Consider the following 22,785-nt stretch of genomic DNA (forward strand, 5'->3'; position numbering starts at 1 on the left):
ATATCATTAAACCCTGATCAACAGAATAAGCCTTTTAAGACTGAAAATCAGTTTGAATTAATAACTAATTGTATTCCCACAAAACAAATAGAAAGTAACCCTTCAGGTCTTGGCTTGAAAATGTAAGGAATTGATTTATCTCTGGAAAATGGAAGTTAACACCATTAGTGGAAGTTGCATTTATTTTAACAGGTTGAGAAATCAACACCCCAAATATAACTCATAATAAATACAAATCAGTGATATGCTGGAAATCACTATAAGCATAATTGAAAGTACTTTACAAGAAATTGCATCTTATATAGTTATTTGGTCATTTGAAATAGGATAGGAAAGGGGGGAAAAACAAGATGAGGGGCAGTGGTGGGGGGAGGGAAATGGAGACCAAGACATGAGAAAGGGTATCAATGTTTGTGAAGTAATGCACCTTCTATCTGGTGAATATAATGTAACCCTTCTATTAATTACAATAAAATATATGGAAAAAAAGAAATTGCACCTTTTAGGCTGAGTTGAGAACAAAGATGCTACTGACTGTGCTGTCTTGGGTCTTCTTGTCTGGCTGACCTTACTGTAGATGAAAATTCGGTGACAGCTGTAGCTGCAAATGACACAAAGATCGCTCTCAGTATTCTGTAGAACACACTCTCCAGCTCACATTGCTTTGTTTCCAGAGGCGTTTTATTCTCAAGTTTCAAAGCTGAAAGGCAAGAAAAAATGCCAACTGGAAGTCAAAAACAAAATAGTGAGGAAAGATGTACTTTAATAGACTCATCTGCATTGTTTGGTTAGTAATCTGTGAATCAGGATTCCATTTCTCCATCACTCTAAAATGTACATCTGAGTCACATCGAGGCATATCATCTCTGAATAGTAAATTGCCATATGAGAGGGGAATAGTTTCGGGTTCCACGTTCTAGCACATAAACTTCACAAGGAACAATGGAGAAGCTGGATGTTTTGTTTGAACCTGTTCTAGTGCAAGCTTGCACTGTTAGATTATGCAAATAATTCAAGGATTTCATGTCTTCAGAATGGAGTACAAGTCTCCATTTTGGAGATTTACAGGCATATTTCCAGTATTCGAAATAGACAAGAAGCATCACTGAAAACATGCTCATTTCTGCTCCCTCTTTGCTCCTGTAGCCTTTCTCTTTTTGCAATAAAAAAATGTAAATCTGAAAAAAAAATTGTTCATCGTTAATGTCTGCCATGGAATTTACTTGCTTGCTATCCGAAGCAAATAAAGGGAGTCAGAACTCCCTCAGGAAAAGATTCAACATATGAACTAGTCAGTCTGACTGATAGTTTAGACTAAAAAGTTTGATAGCTAAGAATATATTAATGATTGTGCTAACAGACAATGTTTAGGGAATTAGCACCAACAGATTAAAGGTGTACTTGAATGAAAACATAGTGATCAGCATGAAATCAGTCTACCAATGAAGGTTTATGACTAGCTGGAAGATGAGAAATACAACCAAACAGAGCAGATCTGTTCATGCAAATGGCAGACGTGGTTGGGGCAGCAGTGGCCATAGTTGTGATTATTGAAGAACACTGTCAGCACCACACAGCAGGTGATTTAATAGCCAGCCAAGGTTCAGGATTTCTGTGCTACAGCATCCCATAGTCAAAGGCTCAGATGAATAGAGGCCCTATAGCTCCTTCATTATAAATTGAGAATCTGGAACCCAAGAGATAGGAATTGACGCCACAGTTCTGTTAATTATTGCTGTGTGGCCTTGGGCGAATTATTTTACTCTCTGAGTCTGTGTACTGAACCATTAGAAGGAGAAAACAAAAGAGCTTTACAAGTTTGTACAAGAGCGCTTTTGAGTTTGCTGGAAGGATTAAGAGAGAATTCCTATAAAGCTCAACTGAAGTCAGTAGCTGTGTATGTTATTTTTATTGAATTAAAAGCTCTATTGGCTGTCAGCTGTCCCTTGGGGAATTTGGTTTATTGATTCATCAAAGAGTCATTAGTCCTTTGCACTGAGTGAAACTACCAGTGATTCTTAGATGTGAAACACACGCACAACAAACCCAGTAAAAAAGCAGAGAAAGTGGCACATTTCCCACCCACCACTCCAGAGATAATGGGAAGACTAAGAGAATACTCATTGGTTTAGGAACAAAGCAGTAAGTAGTAGGGAAGCAAGTCCAGCTAGGAAATGGCTCAGGTTCACAGTACATATAATGGAGATGCATAGTGGTACAAGTGTAATGAGCAAGGAGAAACTGAAGATCCATATGGAGAATGAATTTTAATCCCTAATCTTAAGAAACAGAGATCCAGGATTCTAGAACATAACACATATGCATACATATCCATAGTTATACATACACACACATATTTACAAATGCTCTTTTGATTTCAAAAATATTTTCTGCACAGTATTTTCGTTACCTAAAACAGAACTTAATACATTGTATTAGTAGTTAGAAACTCTTCATGGTATAATGTCTTAGAGTAGATGGATTCTCAATAAAATTATCATAGTATGTCCAGTGTTTGTCAAGATTGTCAATTGTAAGAATTTTCTTATTTGAGCCAAAGGAAGAAAGGGAAAAAACGAAACCAAAAACACTGTCCCTTGCCACTTCTATGTTTTCTCTAATCCAGGTCCCCAGTTGAGCTACATTCCTCTAGACTGCTCCTACCTCCAAACAGCAGTTTTTCCATCTGTGTCTACCAACAGCTTCTTTCTCTTTCAGAACCCATATTTTATAGAGCAGCTAAAAAGGTACTGTATTAGAATTTTAATTTTGCCATCCTCTGCTTTATTTTCCCCATCGTCTTCCTGTTGCAATGTTGAATTATCTGCTGGTTATTTTTTTGTTTGTTTGTTTTTTTAGTCTAGACTCACCTCTTATCCCCTCCCTGGCCTCTTTTCCTCTTTTCTCAAAACAGAACTTTGCTCTCACCTTGGGTCCTTGGCACTTTCTGTTGCCCTTTCTGAAACATCTGTCTGGAGATTTTTCTCTCAGCTAACTCTTTGACATTCTCTGGGTCTCATCTGAAATGACACTTCCTTACAGTCTTTCTCAGACCACTCGGAGAAACAGCCACCATTCTCAGTTGTCACTGCATCACTATGTCACTAATGCCACAGCCCTTGCTGCTACTTGACATTTCTCTGGCCATCTCTGTCAACTTGCTAACTTTCTGGCTTCCCTGTCTAGAATAAAAGCCACATGAAAGTAGAAATTTGATTGCATTTATCTCTGAGAATACTAACACATATCTCCCAAAGAGGCATGAGTTGGTTGCTTAGTATGAACAAATATGATGATGTACTCTTTATATGGATTATTTTACATAATACTTTCCAAAATATTTGACATTGGTACAGGTAGTATGTCTAATATCCAGAAGAAATATTACAATTTTGGTGAGTTAAATAACTTGTCCAACCAGACAGCAAGTAGGTATTACCTGTATTTTTTAATCTATTAAGTCTCAATTATTATCAACAGTAAAATGTTCCCATTTTAACTGTGGAGCTTAGAGGCTTTGACAAATATGTGCATCTATGTAACCACCATACTCATTAAGATAGAGAAGAATTTCATTGCCTCAAAGACTTTTTGCGTGTGTCTAGTTTCACACAAGTGTGGGCTCTGATATCTAATGATCTACTTTCTCTCAGTAGAGATTATATATCATATGACCTTTCTTGGGGAATCTGTTCTTTAAACTCATATAAGAAATTATACTTTGTCCCTAAAGTCATTTCTTAAGTGACCAATCTCATTGATATGTAAAGAGGTAACATTTACAATTTTAGAACAAAATTTTATGTATCTGAAAAATGTAATAACATGGCCAGTTATACAGCATAAATATAAATGAGTGCAAACATAACAGGAATCCTTTATAGAATGAAAATAAATTCTCAAAGATGAGAAAAACTTGATTCAAATCTGGTTGTTCCTTTTCCTTCTTGCTAGGTCTTGTCCCTTTGAGTTAGTTTTGAATCTAAGTTTCCTCATCTAAATGAAAGAATAGGGATAATTTAGAATATCTATAAAGGCAGTAAAAAGATCATAGACACCACATAACTAACATAAAGTTTAAAAGCCTACATATAACAAACTCTTGATAACCATTGTACACATTATCAATTATTTTACAGACCCTAAGTCATACTTCCTTAGAGATTCAGAGGTGTTGGTTTTTACCAAGTATGACAATTGCCTGTGGAGATTCAGGATTCTCTATGAAGAAGGCAGAGAAATGATCACTCAGATCATTCAAATGAAGAAAGCAGAGCAAAGGGTTGTCAAAATGGCTTTGCCGAGGCTACAAGACAAATCGTTTTTAGAGTGAAGTTAAAAACTCAAGATTTTTTTCAAAGAATCTCCAAGTAATTTGTGTGCATCAGTCATTGCCACTGTATTCCTAGTATGCTGATAGGCAATTTCAGATTTAGATATGGGAAGTGACTTACTAGAATGATTAATGTTAAATAATGACAGAGCAAGGATCAAAATTTCAACCTCTGGCCTTTTCATTTCCTTAATGCTGAGCTTTTTCTATCCCACAAATTTTCAATGGAGCTTTAAAAAATAAATTGCTGCTAAACATACTCAGAGGAAAAGAAGAACAAGGCAGAAAGGAAATACTCTTAAGAAACTTTACAGAATAAACACTGAAAATGGTAGATATTATGAATGTGCACATATGTTCTTCCAGAACCTGAAATTACCCAAATAGGTGAGACTCTATGGCTTCCAGAGAGAAAATATACCAGAAATATCCATTTGAGAATGGGGTTATCAAAGTGTTATCAAGAGACAATGTTAGTCCCATGATGACTCAGTAATATCGAAATTTTAGGCTGGTGGTTGTCTGTAATAAGTTATGTTTGAACTATGAGAGAAGACAGACTTAAGTCAGGGGAAGCTTTCAGTTAGTTCCTTGCAAAAAAAAATATGGTACAATAGTTGGTGCAAAAAGGAATTTCTAAAATAAGAATAAATGTTTTGAGTACAGAATGGTTCTTAACATTGCCATATTTTAAAAGCAGTCATTTCCATCACTGTTTAAACATTAATAGGGCATTAAATTCCAGAATTATTGTGCCCTTTTCTGAGGGGAAAGGAGGTTTAGCTGACATTAAGTCATAAGCTATATAAGGATGGGCTAGAACATCCTGTGCCACTGACTAGATTCTACATGCTAACCTAATTTTCTGATGTTCAAGAGTGCTATCTTTGCCTTTTTGATGTAGATATACAACATTTTTTTCACAATAATAATATTCTGAGTATTTCTAAGGAGAGCTTGTTCTAAGATTCATGAACACAGGTGTTCCTGTGTCAAGGGCAATTTAAGAACAGTCTTGACTAGAAGCAGAATGACAAATCTTAGTGGGAGGTGTTAAAGTTATGTTGGAATTCAGAACAAGCAATGACATACTACAGACTTTTATTTCAGTTGCTTCATATCTCTAACTCTTAAGTAATTAAAATAGCAAGACAACATTCTCTGTCTCCGTGCTTGAACTATCTGTATATAACACATGTGTGTATGCGTTGCTGTAGTTGGAGAGACATTGAAAGGACACTCAGTAGTCAAATTCCCAACTAGCAACTAGGAGTCTAAAACAAAGTTAATTACCAGGAAAAGATAGGCATTCAGAAAAGCTGAAAAAAAAATCAGCTAACCACCAAAACTTTTATGGGACTGTAGCTATACTCAGTGTGTGACATGTAAGTCCCTTCAATACTCTCAACTTTCCACATAGGAAATATCAAAACCACAACCCCTCCCCATCCCTTACGGGATGATACCCTACCCAAGAGCCAGAATGGGCCTGAACTCATGGAAAAAGACTAAAAGAAACCCTTTCCCTCCAAAGGAAAATTGCATATACTTACAAATGTATCTAAGTTGGCAAGTAAAACATCTTGACAGCCATGCCCCTATTCTTATTATTAAAAGCAAAGAATGCTGTATATATATATATATATATATATATATATATGTGTGTGTGTGTGTGTGTGTGTGTGTATATCACTATATAGAACTATATAGAGAGAACTATATAGTGACATATACATGTGTATACATATAAATGGAACTATATAGTGATACACATATATATATGTATATACATATATATGTATACATACACACATGTATATACACACACACACATATATATATATACCTCAATTGCTAAGTGCTAAAACTTGAGTGTGAACATATGGCTCTAAGACCAAGCCCCAGTACCACCACAAAATAAGGAATGTTCACATTATAAGTGAAAAATTGTACTCTGAAAGTTAGAGGATATGACAATACTGAGTTTGACATCCTTCAAGGCAGCAATACAGTCCATAGAAGGTTATCAACTTTTTCTTTTCCTTTATACATATATTCTTATTGTAAATATTAGAAGAGTTACATTGTATTCACCAGAAAGAAGGTGCATTACTTCACAAAAATTGATACCCTTTCTCATGTATTGGTCCCCATTTCCCTCCCCCCACCCCCGCCCCTCATCTTGATTTCCCCCCTTCCCTATCCTATTTCAAATAACCCAATAAACATATATACAATATATCAGACAAAAGGTGAAATGCTGTAACAGTATGAGACAACCAAGGGACAGCAAAAGAGATGAGAGATAACATAGAACATTAAGGACAACAATCACTCATTATATGGCAATTGTTTATATATATTGGAGGTCCTTTCACTTAGCTCCATCCTATATGGCCTTAAGTATCTAGGTTTTGGTCTATTGTAAATCTCTGCTAGGAGAGCCCAAGATTTCTACTGATTATGACAAATGAGGGAAATCACTGAGCCTATGTTACTTTGAGTCTGGCTTACTTCACTTAATATGATTTTTCTAAGCTTTTCCATTTCCTTACAAATGGGGAAATGTCATTCTTTCTGACAGCAGCATAGAATTCCATTGTGTATAAATACCACATCTTGTTGGTCCACTCATCAACTGAGGGCCATCTGGGTTGGTTCCATATCTTTGCCCTGGTAAATAGTGCTGCAACTGAGGGGCATCTGGGTTGGTTCCATGTCTTTGCTATGGTAAATAGTGCTGCAATGAACATTGTTGTGCTAGTGGATTTAGTATGTCCTTATTTCTGGATGGTTGGGTAAATGCCAAGTGGTGGAATTGCTGGGTCATAGGGGAGCTCTATGTTTAGTCTTTTGAGGAACTGCCATACTGCTTTCCATAGTGGTTGAATGAGTTTGCACTCCCACCAACAGTGTAGTAGTGATCCCTCCTGGCCACATCCCCTCCAGCATCTGTTGTTATTCGTTTTCTTGATCATGGCCATTCTAACTGGAGTGAGGTGGAATCTTAGAGTGATTTTGATTTGCATTTCTTTTATGTTGAGCATTTCTTCATGTGACTATAGGCCATTCTTGTTTCTTCTTCAGAGAAGTCTCTCTAAGTCTTTGGCCCATCTTTTAATGGGATGGTTGTTTCTTTGGAGAGATTCAATTTTTTGAGCTGTAGATATATTTTAGATATGAGGCCTTTGTCTGTTGTATGGTTAGTGAAGACCTTCTCCCACTCTGTTGGCTTTCCAGTTAATTTGCTAGCTACGTCCTTTGCCATACAAAAGCTCTGCAGTTTAATGCATTCCTACTTATCCAGACTTTCTGTGATTTGTTGTGTTTCTGGGTCCTTATTAAGAAAGTTTTGACCTGTGCCAAGGAAACCTAGTGTATCTCCTACTTCTTCATGTAAAGTTTTATTTTATTTTATTCTAAAGGTGATGTATGGAGGAGGTACAGTTTAAAAAGTGAGATAATTTCTTCTCAAATATTGTTACCCTCTTCCTCATTTTTTCTCCTACTTTCCCTCCTCCCTGGCTCCCCCACCTCCCCAAAGTTGTAAAGTTCATTTGAAATATATCGTCTCTGGAGTATGCTGCATTAGGTCACCCTCTGTCCTTTGTCTCACAGTTTTGTTATTCTCCTTTACTTCCTAATTAGATAAACATATACATATACATATATATATATATATGACACAGAGTACTAAGATCAAAAATGGGTTCAATTATTTTCATAGCAGTCAACATCCATTCTTTATTCCTTTTTAAGCTGCAATAAAACCTTAGTCAAGTGTAACATTTCAACTTATTCAAGTTAAAGTAGGTAGATATCCAATAACAGAAATATATTTCAAGGAAAAAAATCCACTCCCATAATTTGTCTCCTAAATAATAATAGAAGAGAAATGACCTTTTTAATCTGAAATTTCGGCTGTCTTAGTTTTCTCTATAACACAAGGCCCAAGTCCTGCATTATTACATTAAGTTTGCAAAGCTATTGAGATGCCCTTGAGTAAGATTCATCATCTTGTCCTAAATTCTCCACACGCTCCAAGAAAAGCCTAGTGGCAGACTAAAGGGATTGTCAGAAAGCATAAAAGACAAAATAAAAATTTTATGTTCTTTTAGGCAAGTGAAGATTTGCCCTGTAGCAATTTCTGTTATTAACTCATTAATTCTCACAACCTATCCAGAGGATGGATTTCAGGAAAGAAGAGTTCTTGTCATCTCATTCACCATCAAAAGTTATCTCATAGAACTGGCCCTGCCCTGGGCTTGATCTGGGTATCTTCTCAGAGTCTAAGAGAAGTGGAAGACAGGAACAGATGATATTCAGAGACATCTTACAGGGCAAAAAAGCTACCAGACCCATTGCTGGGCTTAATCTTTGCAATCACCATCTTGAAATTTGTAAACAGTCTTGATAGAGGCTTCCTTCAGTTTTATCTTGCCAGGTCTACCTTTCATATGACCCAGCTAGGAAGACCGCAATGATATACATTTGGGTCAAGATATGGTGCCTTGATCTCCATATTGATACCAGTAATACAATAATAAAGTCAACATTTTTTTCCCTCCTCTCCTCAGAGACTCCATTTGCACAAAAATGAACAAGGAGCTGGGCGTGGTGGCACATGCCTATAATCCTAGCTACTCAGGTGGCTGAAATCTGAGGATCAAGGTTCAAACCCAGTGAGGGCACAAAAGGACCTGAGATTCTTATGTCCAGTTAACATCTAGAAAACGGGAAGTGGGGCTTGGCTCAAAGGTAGGGCGGTAGCCTTGAGCTGAAGAACTCAAGGACAACACCCAGGCCAAGTTCAAGCCCCAAGACCCACAAACAAACAAACAAACAGAACAAGGCTATGTACTTTGAATCTCCTATAAAACACAAAACTAGATATCAGTTTCCCTTAACTCTGTCACTTTTACTTCCTGTTTTCTTGGTGTGCTATATTTAATTTACTTTATTATGTGTTTCATTGTTGCCATCTAATCTTGTACTTTCTTTACATGCATCTCAGTGATGTGCAATATCATAGTCAGCATGAAATCATAACTTAGAAAAACATTGCTGAGCTAATTACAGGGACTATCAAAATAAATCCAAATCTTTTCTGGGCCACAGTCCATATCTGAATCATAATAAGTGTGAAAATGTTTACAAATCATTGCAAATTTTCCACATAGTTTTGCCTAGTGTTAGAACCAATCATGTCATTGGACTTGACATGTTGGATTATCTCCAGTAGGAACCCTGATTTTTTTAGAAGAGCTTAGCTTATTAATGATTATAAAAATCAAAAGAAAGATGTAAATTAGCCTTTAACATGGAGAATGAACATAAGGAATAGTTTTTATGAAACTACTGGAATTCTCTCATAAATATATTATTTATCCTAAAAACATGCAATAGAAGTTACAAAGCCAAGAAATTGAAAGCAATTAGCCAGAAACCTTAGCTACTTTGCATATTCTAATAATTGTATATTCAGAAAACCCTAAATCACAGACAAAATGGCATATGGTGGTCACACAGTTTATGATAATATAAAGGAAAATTATCTTATGCATTATCCTATGATGGCTTTTATAACATTAGAATCAAGCTGTTACCTCTGCTTGTCTGTTGTTTTTTTTTTTTTAATTGCTACATCTTCATTGTGCCTACTATGTGAGGGGTTCAGAAAGAAACCAGTGCTACTCATTTACTCTTCCCAATATTTTTATTTCTAGTCTAGTGAACAACCGCAGACATATTTTGAGAAGCAGTGAATTCCCTGCTTGCCAACCCCTAAAGCTATGATTATAAGGCAGATATTACATTTTAAAATTCAAGGAAAAAGGCTTCATTTTGTATTCTGATTTTTTTAAATAGATGGTTTATATATACCTCTATGACTGTCCATATTATAAAATGCATTGGAAATACATGATATCCTAAAATTAAGTGTGAAATTTTGGCAAGGAAGAACATTGTTCTGATTTGAACATTTATGTTTTTCATCTGATTTTTAAAACATCTGTTACGAACAATGACTGAAACAGTGGCCTAGGCTATTCAATAACCATCGTAGGACTCCTCCGTGTACTTAAAAGCCAAAATGTCCAAAATCAGTCAAATTTCTTGTTCTGAAAGTTCTGTGAGATTCTACCATTGCATCATTTTGTTGTGCTTTGGTCTGAATTGGTCCTGTGATTATTTTTTCCTATGAGTAAGGTGAATATTCACGAGGATTCAAACTACTTTGAAACCATAATTATTTTTAGCCTACAGAAGCTTGGATACCTCTAACATTTTCAGACATCCATCAGTGTGATTCATATGTGGTTACAGATTGTCAAAAATGATGGTAACAGAAAATAATTTCCAACTGGGAGAGTTTGGAGAGAAGAGAAATAAAGATTACATGATGATAACACTATAATTTACTAAAAATAGAAATTATATTTTTGACCAAAATGGTTTGAGTCTCATTTCTGTCTTGCTTGATAAGATTATTTTTCAAAGAAAAAATTATATTACAAAATAATACAAAATAGCTGCAATAATTTGCCACTGGGTTCAAAGTTTCCATTACTTCTTTGCCAATTCAGAATTCTACTATGTGTTACAGTGCTCAATGTGATTCATCTGGGATCTTCTCCCCAACAATAGAAGCTCTTCATCAGTCGCTACTTGGGGATGAGTCTCAGAAGATGTAAAGAGTAATAGATATAAACTTTTATAAATATTTCTGTTTTGATATGCTACATTTATGATTATTATTTAATCTATGCAAAAGGAAATTACATGATAAGGTGGAAGCTGTGGCTCTATCTATTTCTGGCTTTCAAAATTGGGACATACCAGTAGCTTTGTGGAGATATGGTGGATATTTTGTCCTACTCATTTTTTCTTGTCTTACTCTGTTAACTGAGCATTCTCAAATTTCCTCTTCATTATCCTTCCTTCCCCAACACAGCTCACTGAGCACAGAAGATGATTTTCTTTCATTACTTGATCTGGATCCTGACTGACCAATCAGTATATCTGTTCTCTGCTACAATGACCAGAGACTAGTGAGGGCCATTGAAACCCAGGCTCTTTGCTGACAGCTTCTGAAGAAATTAATTCCATCCTGTTGAGATCTGCAAAAAGAGATTTCCTTGTATTGCATAAATGTAAACTGGGCAATATTTACTTTCCCAAACCTCAGCCTTTTTTTGGATGAGCCAGACATATAAGGAACAAAGGGGACAGTAGAAAGAAAATAAGATCTTTGTTAAACAGTTCATTTAATTTGAGGTTAGAATTTTACTTGAAATATCACATATCTCAGACTGAGCAGTAAGTCAGTAAACTAACTTTGGGTCAATGGTATATACATATAAATATATGTACATACATATATACTTAAACAGTGAGAGATTATTATAACAATTGAGGATAGGTCATGCAGGTCTGAAATTATGGAAATATTACCAACAAGAGTATGGAGGACACATTCATAAATTTTGTCTCTAAATGCCACCGCTATCAATTTACTACCAGTCATTAACCACCATTGTCATTAAAAAAATATGATCTCTTTAAATGTAGTAACAAAGCCATAGAAATTCTTCCCTTCAAGGGAGGAAAACAAAATGAGGGGTGGAGATGGAGGGGAGGGAAATGGGGACCAAGACATGAGAAAGGGTATCAATGTTTGTGAAGTAATACACCTTCTATCTGGTGCATATAATGTAACCCTTCTAATAAATACAATAAAAATATATGAAAAAAAGAAATTCTTCTCTTCAACTAACCAATGTTTATATATAGAATGTTATGTGATAATGCTGTTTTTCAAGGTTTATGTTAAACCATGTTGAATCGATGACTGTGACAGCCAAGCTCACACTCTGAACCTATCACACATCTTGACTTCACTAGCTGAAAACAAGCAACCAATATTGGAAAAGGCTAATCAGAAGTAGTACACATTCACATGGAAATATGTGCCTCACTTACAAGGAAAAAAATGAAAGAATCACATGGTATAAAAACAAAGTAAAATGGTGAACTGCAGACACTTCAAGAACCTTTAGTATCCCATAAACTCATGTATAAGTCGCTCAGAAACAGATGCAGTCAAGTTCTCTTTGTCTCAGTCTCCTCGCCTGGAAATTAGCCTGCTGAGACAAATGCTCATGTTTATACAATTTTTAGTTTTTCAATTGACATTTAAAATTGTAACATGTAACAAGATACTTTGAAATATATATGCAAGAATGACTAACTCCAATTCACGAAAATATATATGACCTCACCTATTTTTTATTAATTTGTGATGAAATCACTTTAAACCTTCCATATTAGAAATTTTCCATGTTATTATTAACTTCTAGCTTTTTTGTTAGAAATTAACCATATTTTGTTACTATGGTCACCATCTCACAGAATAGACTCTTGAAACTGTATCTCCTATCTAGCTGAAATATTGTATCCTTAGGCGGTATCCCCAATTCCTTCATTCACCATTCTACTCCATGATTCTTTAGAAACCATTTAAAGAAAACTGATTTCCCTATAGTATTCTGTTTGGTCCATCTCTGACTTTTCCAATCACTTGCTGGTGGATATTCTATTACATTATATACATCTTTAAAATGTTACTCCTGACACTGGGAATTTTCTTACCAATTACTTCACGATTTTTAAAATTTATAATAGCAACAATAGGGGAAAAAAGATTATTATTCATCATTTCATCTTATTACTTTAGCCTTGGTATGCTGCTTCCAAATTGACTCAGCAGTTGTAGGTCAAATTCAGATGTTAAAGAATAGCTTCACCCTAATGGGATTGCTTTCAAGGATTAGCGTTGAATACATTGTAACCTAAGGTTGCTGACAGACTAGATGAGAAACCAGTATCAAGTCCCTAGTTAAGACCTGATTTAATGTTTTCACTCATAGTAATATCATACGTTCTTTAGACATCTGCTGGGTTGAATGCAAATAGGCAAATGCATCCTGCATACATTGTACACCCCCAATCTTACCACTTCTCTCAGCTCTAATCACCACTTCTGCCACCCCCACAAAGTACTAATGGATTATTCTACAAAGCCATGTTAGAGGAACGCAGATATTCAAAAGGGAAAATAAATCAGAAATATTTTGAAGCATTACACAGAATGACCCAATTTGACAAATTGGCTCTGGATATCACTAAAATGTTGCTGTGAAGCAATAAATAAGCATAGTAAGTCTGTGACTGACTGGAACTTACGTGAATAATTTCACATCCCCTGAGTCCTTTCCAGTGAACAGAATAAAAATCTTATTTAATGGACCTCTAGCCATACAAAATCTGATAGGTGGCTTTTCAATGTGAAGTTATATTCTGAGAAAACTGGGCTAATTGAGCCTTATCAGTCCTATTGTTAGTAACTTAATGAAAATGGCAGAATTTAAAATGACCCAGGATCTGTGAGATAACCAGTTATTTGAGTATGATCTAATCCCTCCCTAAATTTTTGTTACTGAATAGCATACAACAGAGATTTATTGAGATGGTAAATAGCAAAATAAAAAATAGGCTGACAAGAGTAGCATTAAAATATTTATTGAAATAACATCCTCATTCAGCATTGTATGAGCATCACCCATTTATTATTCATATATTAAATGACAGGTACCAGATAATTCTTCATGCAGCAAATGATAGCTCCCCTAAAGGCTTGAAAAAGTTAATGTGATTGCCTAATTTACACTAAAGTAAAACTGGCAACTATAAGAGCCATGCTTATTTAGCATTCATTCTTTGATGGGGCAGCAACTTGTCATTATTTCTGAAGGAGCAAGATTGCCATTATATTTAAAAGAACTCAATTTCTAGAAATATATTTACTGAATGAAATGCACAGTAGCTGATATTTTTGTGTTAACTTGCCTATAAAAAATTTTCTTCCTGTTCAAAAAGAAATGTGCTCATTACTGACTTATGTAATTGTAACCCCTCTGTGCACACCTTCACAAGAAAAATTTTTAAAAAATAAAATAAGTAGAAAAAAATTCAGTTAAAAAAAGCCTGCTTGGCTAGATAAGTTTCCAACTACCAAATATTGTCTTTTTCTTTGAGTATTATGCAGTAGCTCTAATCTAGACCTGGTATGTCAAAAATGTTACTTTGGATATAAACTTTAAGCCCAGCCCTGATCTTGTCACTACTCCTCGCCCAATCATCATTTTCATGTCCTAGCCAGGTGATGTCAAATGAACTGTGGAGCTGTTTACTTGACACTGTAACATTCATCATCATCAGAACAGCCTCCCTTCCTCTCTCAATTATTTTTATACATTGCAGGTTGCAAGGTCATCTCCACAAGAAGTTCACAGGCACCTACCCTCTCTTGACAACCCCCACGACATGTAAAACAATTTCTTACAATCTAGCCGGGAGACTGACTTAGAATATTCTCTTTGTTTCCTGATCAACACTCATTTTGCAACTGATCTCCCTAATACTGCACATGCTATGCTAATTTTATATTCATACTGTCATGTTACTCATTGCTTTCAAAATGCATCAGGAGCTGGGACATGACATTAAGGAGAGAGCTCTTTTAAGAAGTTAGTTATGAAAAGAAAAGAATAAGCCAAAGTCAGTTGCTTAAAGAGAAGGTCGATCAAGGAGGAGTATTATATCTCATTAATAAGGTTTGTGAGGAAACATGAGATAATTTGTCAGTGACAGAGGAAAGGACAATGGCACCAGCAGGGCAAATACAACATGAGTTAATAGTCTTTCTGTTGGGTAAATTAAGGCACAGTGAAGAAAGGAGAGCAGGAAACAGGAGATTTTTATGTATTTTGTGACTGCTCCATCCATATTTGTCCTGGGGAAAATGGCATAAATCTGCTTTACCACGAACGTGTTTTAGGTGGTGTCAATTTGGCACATAATAGATGGGTGCATGGTTGGTAACTAGACCTGGTTGGCAGTCACCAATGCAATCAGTGACCACCATTGATCAGTGCCTATACCAGAGCCCCTAGGAACATTACAACTCTAGCAACTTTGCATTCATGACATTACTAACCACAGCATGAAACACCATCAACATTTAACCAAAAAGGTTAGTTTGTTTTTAAACCGACTAGTAGTTAACGGCAGGTCCTGGTATCATTTATAGAAACTGAGGAGATGAAGCTTACATAATGATGGCTTCCAGAATTCCTCTCTTCCAGTGAGTTCCCATGAGGCAAATACATAGACACAGTGCTGTTCTTGAGCTGAATAAAGCAAATGATTCAGTAAGTTCAGTCCTTCCACTGTTTGATTAACAAAGACATAGACCACTGGCCAGATCACCAAGCTGCAGAGCACTCAGAGTGGAGGGGCTGGATGTACCCTGCTTGGCAGAGATGGAGCACTGCTCTCAATTAAAAAGTTTAGTTAGAATGGAGTCCAGAAACAGGTGCAACCAAACAGAATTGGTTTGTACCTTAGCCAGTGCCAAGCCAACACAAGCACAGGCATGAAATACAGGGGAGAAAGATTCATTTGGTGTAGCACCTAAGGATGATAGCATGGGAATTGTTTCCAAAACAAGGAACTGTGGAGATTTGATTCACAGAGCTTGGATCTAGTGGCACAGGAAACTATATTAGGGGAGGATACACACTTGAGCATGCTTAGTTACTAAGTATATTCATAGGCATGCTCAGTTCAAGGAGGGAACTCAGGCTCAGCCCAAGGCTGTATAGTATATGTTCTAAAGGCTATAATGACTCACAGAGAAACTTTTCCGGGTGATTGTTCAGATGGTCAACAACAATGCACTGGGCATGGTCACCTTTCAACATAAAGTACTAAGTGACAAAAAGGAAAAGACATTGGGAAGGTGTTAATAGAAGTGTTTTCTTCGACGTTGCTTAGAAGCTGTCATAAGGCTCTTTTTGCTTTAATTTTTTCTTTATTGCTTAGATATATTAAGTACCATTTGAAGCACTCATTTTTTTTCCTGAAGAAGATGTAAACTTCTCAGGTGAGCATTTATATATCAGCAGTATTATCCAGAAATACTTTCCACAAATATATGCACTAACTGGTTGTTTTTCATGGCTGAGTCTCAGAAGTATTTACATTCTGAAGTCATAAATTAAAACTATTTTTATTAATAGCTGTGATAAATTTCTTGCATGGAAATGAAAAAAGAAATGGATAAGGCTTTAAGAAAATCTATATTTCCAAGTACACAGAGGGAAGGAGAAATGAATTAAAATATAAAAGACAGCCTTAAAACAAGAAGCCAGATGCACGTTGTCTCATCCAAATTTCTTTCCTCGTCTCTGTCAGTGTCCACACAAACACCTTATATTTTCCCACAATCATAAAGAACAAACCCTAAACTCCAGAGAGCAGTCCCACCTCATGCCTCAGGCTCCACCTCACCAATCAAGGCTCTAGGATCCTTGAAATGTAATCAACACGCAGGGACTGAAAGACAAAAGACAAGAAAGAAAATCTTAGTTTCCATAATACCTACACTATTCCAAAAGTATCCAAAATTAAATAACTACACTGGGATGAAACTGACAAAAAAGTATATCTATCTATCTATCTATCTATCTATCTATCTATGACATAGATACATGTTTTATTTTGCTCTAACTCATACAGTAGAAAGATCATATTACAACTAGGTTTTATTAGTTTATTCAACATGCATAGATTATTGAGGTACTACATCTACCTCATATCAATAAATAACATTAAATGAAGTAGGACTGATTCATGACTAAAATAAATTTTTCTGTATTACTACTTTTCATGGACATAACTGCCTTAATGTTCCCTGACTGATATAAAAGCACACACACACACACACACACACACACACACACACAGCAATCATAACCGTAAACTAAATGACTACATACTTGGAATAGATGGCTGTTAGAAAATACTCACACTAATTGATAATGACATCATGCTGGTATGCACATTACAATGTAAATGAGGCTTCCAGACTCATTTATGGCTCTTTTATTCAAAGTTTAGTACTTACTGCTTTTCTTTCATGGTTTAGAAGGTTCTTCTTAAGGCTCTGGGATTACTTATTCCTGCTGATTTTGTCCCTTGGAATTGGACCAAGAGTACCAATTTTTAACTGTATTTTAAAACAGATGCATACCAGCAAGGAAGCAGAATTCAAAAGGATAATGGAAACCACATTACTGAAAGAAAATAAGAAAAGACCGATTAACAGACTTATCCAGTCAGTCATTTGGCTTTATTAAAAACTGAATTATTATTTGCATTAGGATATAATATTACTGTTTTCATGCTTTTGTTTGAGTGTCTATGAAGAGAGTGCATCCAAATGAACACATTTTATTACTGATATATTTTGAAAGGTGGTTTAGCATCCATCTCCAACACATCTGAAAGCTTAAGTAATCTCGCAGGGTCATGCAAAAGACCTAGGAATCATATTCAAAATGCTTGAAGTTCCCCTGAAGTGTTTGTAAAACTCCAGTGAGATTTAGCAAAACCTGGAAAGAAAATGGTGCTTGATATCATGCCCAATTTTTCTTTGGCTTATATTCGCGATGATTCACATCAAGACCACATGGTTTCACTATGTCTCAACTCTCTCCTCCCTCTTCTAAGAATGAATGTTTCTCAAAGCTTCCATTATTTTCTTCAACACTCTGAGGTGCTGAAGAAATTAGAGAAAGGCAGGATTGAGGTCTTGATAGAGATGTAAGAAATGTGTTTTTTCCCAAACTTTAGACTCTATTACAGACCTATAATTATCAAAACAGCTTGGTACTGGCACAAGAACAGGCCTGAAGACCAATGGAATAGAACTGAAGACCCAGATATTAAACCACAGACCTATGGCCACCTAATCTTTGACAAGGGAGCCAAAAAAATAGAATGGAAGAAATATAGCCTCTTCAACCAGTGGTGCTGGCAGAACTGGTTAAGCACATGCAGAAAACTAAAGTTGGATCCTTCTTTGTCACCCTGTACTAGAATTAACTCCAAATGGACCAAAGACCTGGAGGTAAAAGCCGACACTCTGAAAACTCTACAAGAAGGAATAGGAGATAGACTAGACCTCCTTGGCACAGATCAAAACTTTCTTAATAAGGACCAAGAATCACAACAAATCAAAGAAAGGCTGGATAAGTGGTACTGCATTAAACTGCAGAGCTTTTGTATGGCAAAGGACATAGCTAGTAAACTAATTAGGAAGCCTACAGGGTGGGAGAAGATCTTCACCAACCATACAACAGACAAAGGCCTCATATCTAAAATATATCAACAGCTCAAAAAATTAAATCACTCCAAAACTAATCTCCAAAGTAACAACCATCCCATTAAAAGATGGGCCAAAGACTTAAAGAGAATCTTGTCTGAAGAAGAAACAAAAATGGCCTATAGACACATGAAGAAATGCTCAACATCTCTGGTCATAAAAGAAATGTAAATCAAAACAACTCTAAGATTCCACCTCACTCCAGTTAGAATGGCCAGGGTCAAGAAAACTAGTAAGAACAGATATTGGAGGGGATGTGGCCAGGAGGGATCACTACTACACTGTTGGTGGGAGTGCAAACTCGTTCAACCACTATGGAAAACAGTATGGCAGTTCCTCAAAAGACTATACATAGAACTCCCCTATGATCCAGCAATTCCACTACTTGGCATTTACCCAATCATGCAGAAACAAAGACATACTAAATCCACCAGCACAACAATGTTTGTTGCAGCACTATTTACCATAGCAAAGATATGGAACCAACCTAGATGTCCCTCAGTTGATGAGTGGATCACCAAGATGTGGTATTTGTACACAATGGAATTCTATGCGGCTGTCAGAAAGAATGACATTGCCCCATTTGTTAGGAAATGGAAAGACTTAGAAAAGATCATATTAAGTGAAGTAAGCCAGACTCAAAGGAACTTAGGCTCAATGGTTTCCCTCATTTTTCATAATCAGTAGAAACCTTGGGCTCTCCTAGCAGAGATTTGCAATGGAGCAAAACCTTGATACAAAAGGCCATATAGTAGGACGCTAAATGAAAGGATTGTTGTTCTTAAGGTACTATGTTATCTCTCATCTCTTTTGCTGTCCCTTGGTTATCTCATATTGTTACAGTATCTCACTTTGTTACCTGATATATGGGATATATTTGTATTTGGTTATTTGAAATTGGATAGGGAATGGGGGAAAACAAGATGAGGGGTGTGGGGGGAGGGAAATGGGGACCAAGACATGTGAAAGGGTATCAGTGTATGGGAATGAATGCACCATCTATCTGGCAAATATCATGAAACTCTTCTATTAATTACAATAAAAAATATATAAAAAAAGAAATGTGTTTTTTCTTGTTTGATTTGGATTTATACATGCAGTCGTAGAAGTCTATTCAGTCATACAAAACTTTGTAATTCATTTTTAAGCTCAGAACTTAGTAAATTTGTAAGCTCAAGGGAGCTTACTTAGCAAGATATCAATCAATGCCTGATGTCTGTAATTTTAGTTACTCGGGATGCTGAAATCTGAGGATCATGGTTTAAAACCAGCTCCGGCAGGCATATTCCTGAGATTCTTATTTCCAAGGAACCAGCAAAAAGCCAGGAGTTGAGCTATAACTCAAATGATAGCACGCCTGCCTTGATCAGGAAAGCTAAGCAAGAGTGTGAGACCTGGGTTTTGAGCCCAGCATCAACATATACACAAACGCACACATACATACATACATAGCAAGCACACATGCACAGGCTTATTTTTGCTGAGTTTAATCCATAAGAACACTTTATGAATCCAAATATTATTATATGTTCTTTGTATAGATTGAGCATGTAACTTATGGCCTAGAAACTTGTCACTCTAGATGAAGGATAAAAGAAACTACTAGTCGGGCCGGGAGTTTGGCCTAGTGGTTAAAGTGCTTGCCTAGCATGCATGAAGACCCGGGTTCGATTCCTCGGTACCACATACATAGAAAAAAGCCAGAAGTGGTGCTGAGGCTCAAGTGGTAGAGCTCTAGCCTTGAGAAAGTCCAAGGACAGTGCTCAGGCCCTGAGCTCAAGCCCAGGACTGGCAAAAAAAAAAAAAAAAAAAAGAAACTACTAGTCTTCTCATTCTCAAAAAGTTTCAAGAATCACTAATATATGCTCTATGACAGTAAAGGAGGAGAAAAGGTTTTGTTATCAAAATTAAGTTGCTGAGTTATAAAATCCAAATCAGAAATGATGGAAACATTAGGAGAAATAGACTGTGATGATCTCACCAAGTGATATCACTAAAGCCATTTTTCAAGGCAGTAGTAATTTGGCAGAAGGATATGGTCTGACAGTAGCTGAGCATGCTTAGCTGAGAGCTTCCCTCCTAGCACAATACATCACAGAACTGAAAGCACTCAGCTCTGTTTTGCAATTCACAAGTCAGCCCAGGTGGGCCAGTATTACACAATAACCATGCAGCTGTTGGTACCATTGCCTAAATTGCCCTTCCCTTTAATAAAAATGTATAGTATATTCTCCTAAACCAATAGATACTAATGCCTCAAAAAATCTCAGCTCATATTTACCATTTACTTCCTGTAAAATTCTAAATCAATCATTCTCAAAGGAATTCCAATTATGCTGCTTGTTCCCTTAAAGAGTATAAAGAAGCAAAATGTCAGCTTCATGTGTTAAGAAAGTAGTCACAACACCTGCTAACAATACATACAGAATAAAACACTTAGCCATCAATGTATTCCTGGAAATCATTTCAGAAATGTATAAACATAATTTTTGCCCTATCTTCCCACCAATGTAAAGACCTTACATGCAAGGTCTTTCCATCCAAATTGCCTGAGAGACTATCCTTAACGTTAACATGGCAGAGGGAACTTACAGAGACATAGGTGGTGTCAAACAGATAGATTTCTGTCAGAGTGAATGCTCATAAAAATTAATAGCCTCTGCTGAAACTTTCTGGTCCCAGTGTAATCATTCACTTATTTAACTGATAGTGTTTGTCTTCATCTAAAAGCTGTGGAGGGCATCCAACAAGTCTGTACAGTATGACAAATGATAAGTTGAACATGTGTTTACTCATTTGTTTTCAAGCTTTGAAAGCTTTCTTTTCAATGTCTTAAAGGCTTTCAAAGTGAACAGTAAGCTAAATTCCTGAAGTGAGAACAGAAAGCCAATCCCAGGTATAATCTGTGATTAATTAATAGACAGTAGCTAAAATAACAAATAATTCTATTCTGGATAGTTGATGGGTTAGGCAACCTCATTATAGCAAAAAGAAGCTCTGAACTAATATATCCCCACCTGTCTCAAAAACCTTCATGAGTTTTTCACCAAATGTCTACAAAATATCATGTTCAAAATCAGTTTAAAAACCAAGCAGAACACTTACCCTTTTACTTCTAAAAGTATCTTCCGTCATCACTGATCTCATCTTCCCTCATTAGGCTTAATATCCATTTTCTGTCTTCAATGATATTTGCCACTGACTGTGTTATTTCTACATGAAAATATTTGACTAACAAGCGTATACATATATCAGACATAGCCATGATTATAATATCTTTGAACAATTTCTCAATATGTTCTTTAAAAAGTTACCTGATCCTGATTCTGCTGTTTTCTGCTTCCCTGAAATAGCTTTTGTTCATTATTTATTTATTTGATTTATATGAAATGTATTCACTGCCCAAGGACTCCTGGGCTTATGCATAAAATTTAAACTAAATCCAGCAGCTAAAATTCCTCTTAAACTATAATGAAATTACCAAGTTAATGGAGCAGTGTAATCAAACCAGAGTTAATAAATATGATGTGGTCTTAATAGATGCCATAAGAACAAATGTCAATAGATATTGACAATTTTCCATGAAAGCATGGCATTTATTATGCTTATTTTCATGTTGCTGTGCATTTATTATTTTTATGGTCCAATTATAGAGATTGCCTTGGAATATTGGAACTTATGGAAATAAAAGAAATAAACAATTTTTCTACTTTCCAAAAGTAAGTTATCCAGAATACTTTAAAAAAATAGCACACATTAAAGTTTGCCAGAGGGTTTAGTCCATCAATATGCACCAAGTCCCACTAATGCAGTGCAAAAAAATGCTTTTAAAGTTTGATAGAAATACAGGAGTCTAGAAGGAATGTTTTAAGTTATAAATATACTAGACGGTGTGGCATCTTTCTGTCTTTTATTCTTCAGTGGAGAAATATTTAAACTCATGGAAATCTGTTTTTTGCATAATCCTTTGGCGTACACATAACTCTCCTACTTCTAGAAGTTTCATATAAACATCTACTTGCATAGCAGGTCTGCCAAATTCAGAATTCAACAGGGAAAGAGCTCTTCAAACTGATTCCAAGTCAGGTCTCTTTCACATAAATGTGCTTTGATAGCTCTGCCCAATACCTAAACTAGAGGAACAAAGGACCTTGCAAAGTGG

At 36.0% G+C, this 22,785-nt stretch overlaps 1 long non-coding RNA gene across 1 annotated transcript in view; it reads right to left on the reverse strand.

Annotated features, from left to right (window-relative positions):
* The window catches only part of LOC150054177 (uncharacterized), a 44,172-nt gene that overhangs the window by 12,325 nt on the left and 9,062 nt on the right, over positions 1-22,785 (reverse strand). Inside the window, exons 2-5 of the long non-coding RNA XR_016537924.1 lie at positions 16,724-16,792; positions 16,089-16,164; positions 15,508-15,585; positions 500-700 (exon numbers count right to left, since the gene is read on the reverse strand). This is a non-coding gene — a long non-coding RNA (uncharacterized LOC150054177). The remainder of the gene's footprint in view (positions 1-499; positions 701-15,507; positions 15,586-16,088; positions 16,165-16,723; positions 16,793-22,785) is intronic.

The sequence above is a fragment of the Megascapheus bottae genome, chromosome 15 (genome assembly GCF_031878675.1).
Source record: "Megascapheus bottae isolate mThoBot1 chromosome 15, mThoBot2.hap1, whole genome shotgun sequence".
NCBI lineage: Eukaryota > Metazoa > Chordata > Mammalia > Rodentia > Geomyidae > Megascapheus > Megascapheus bottae.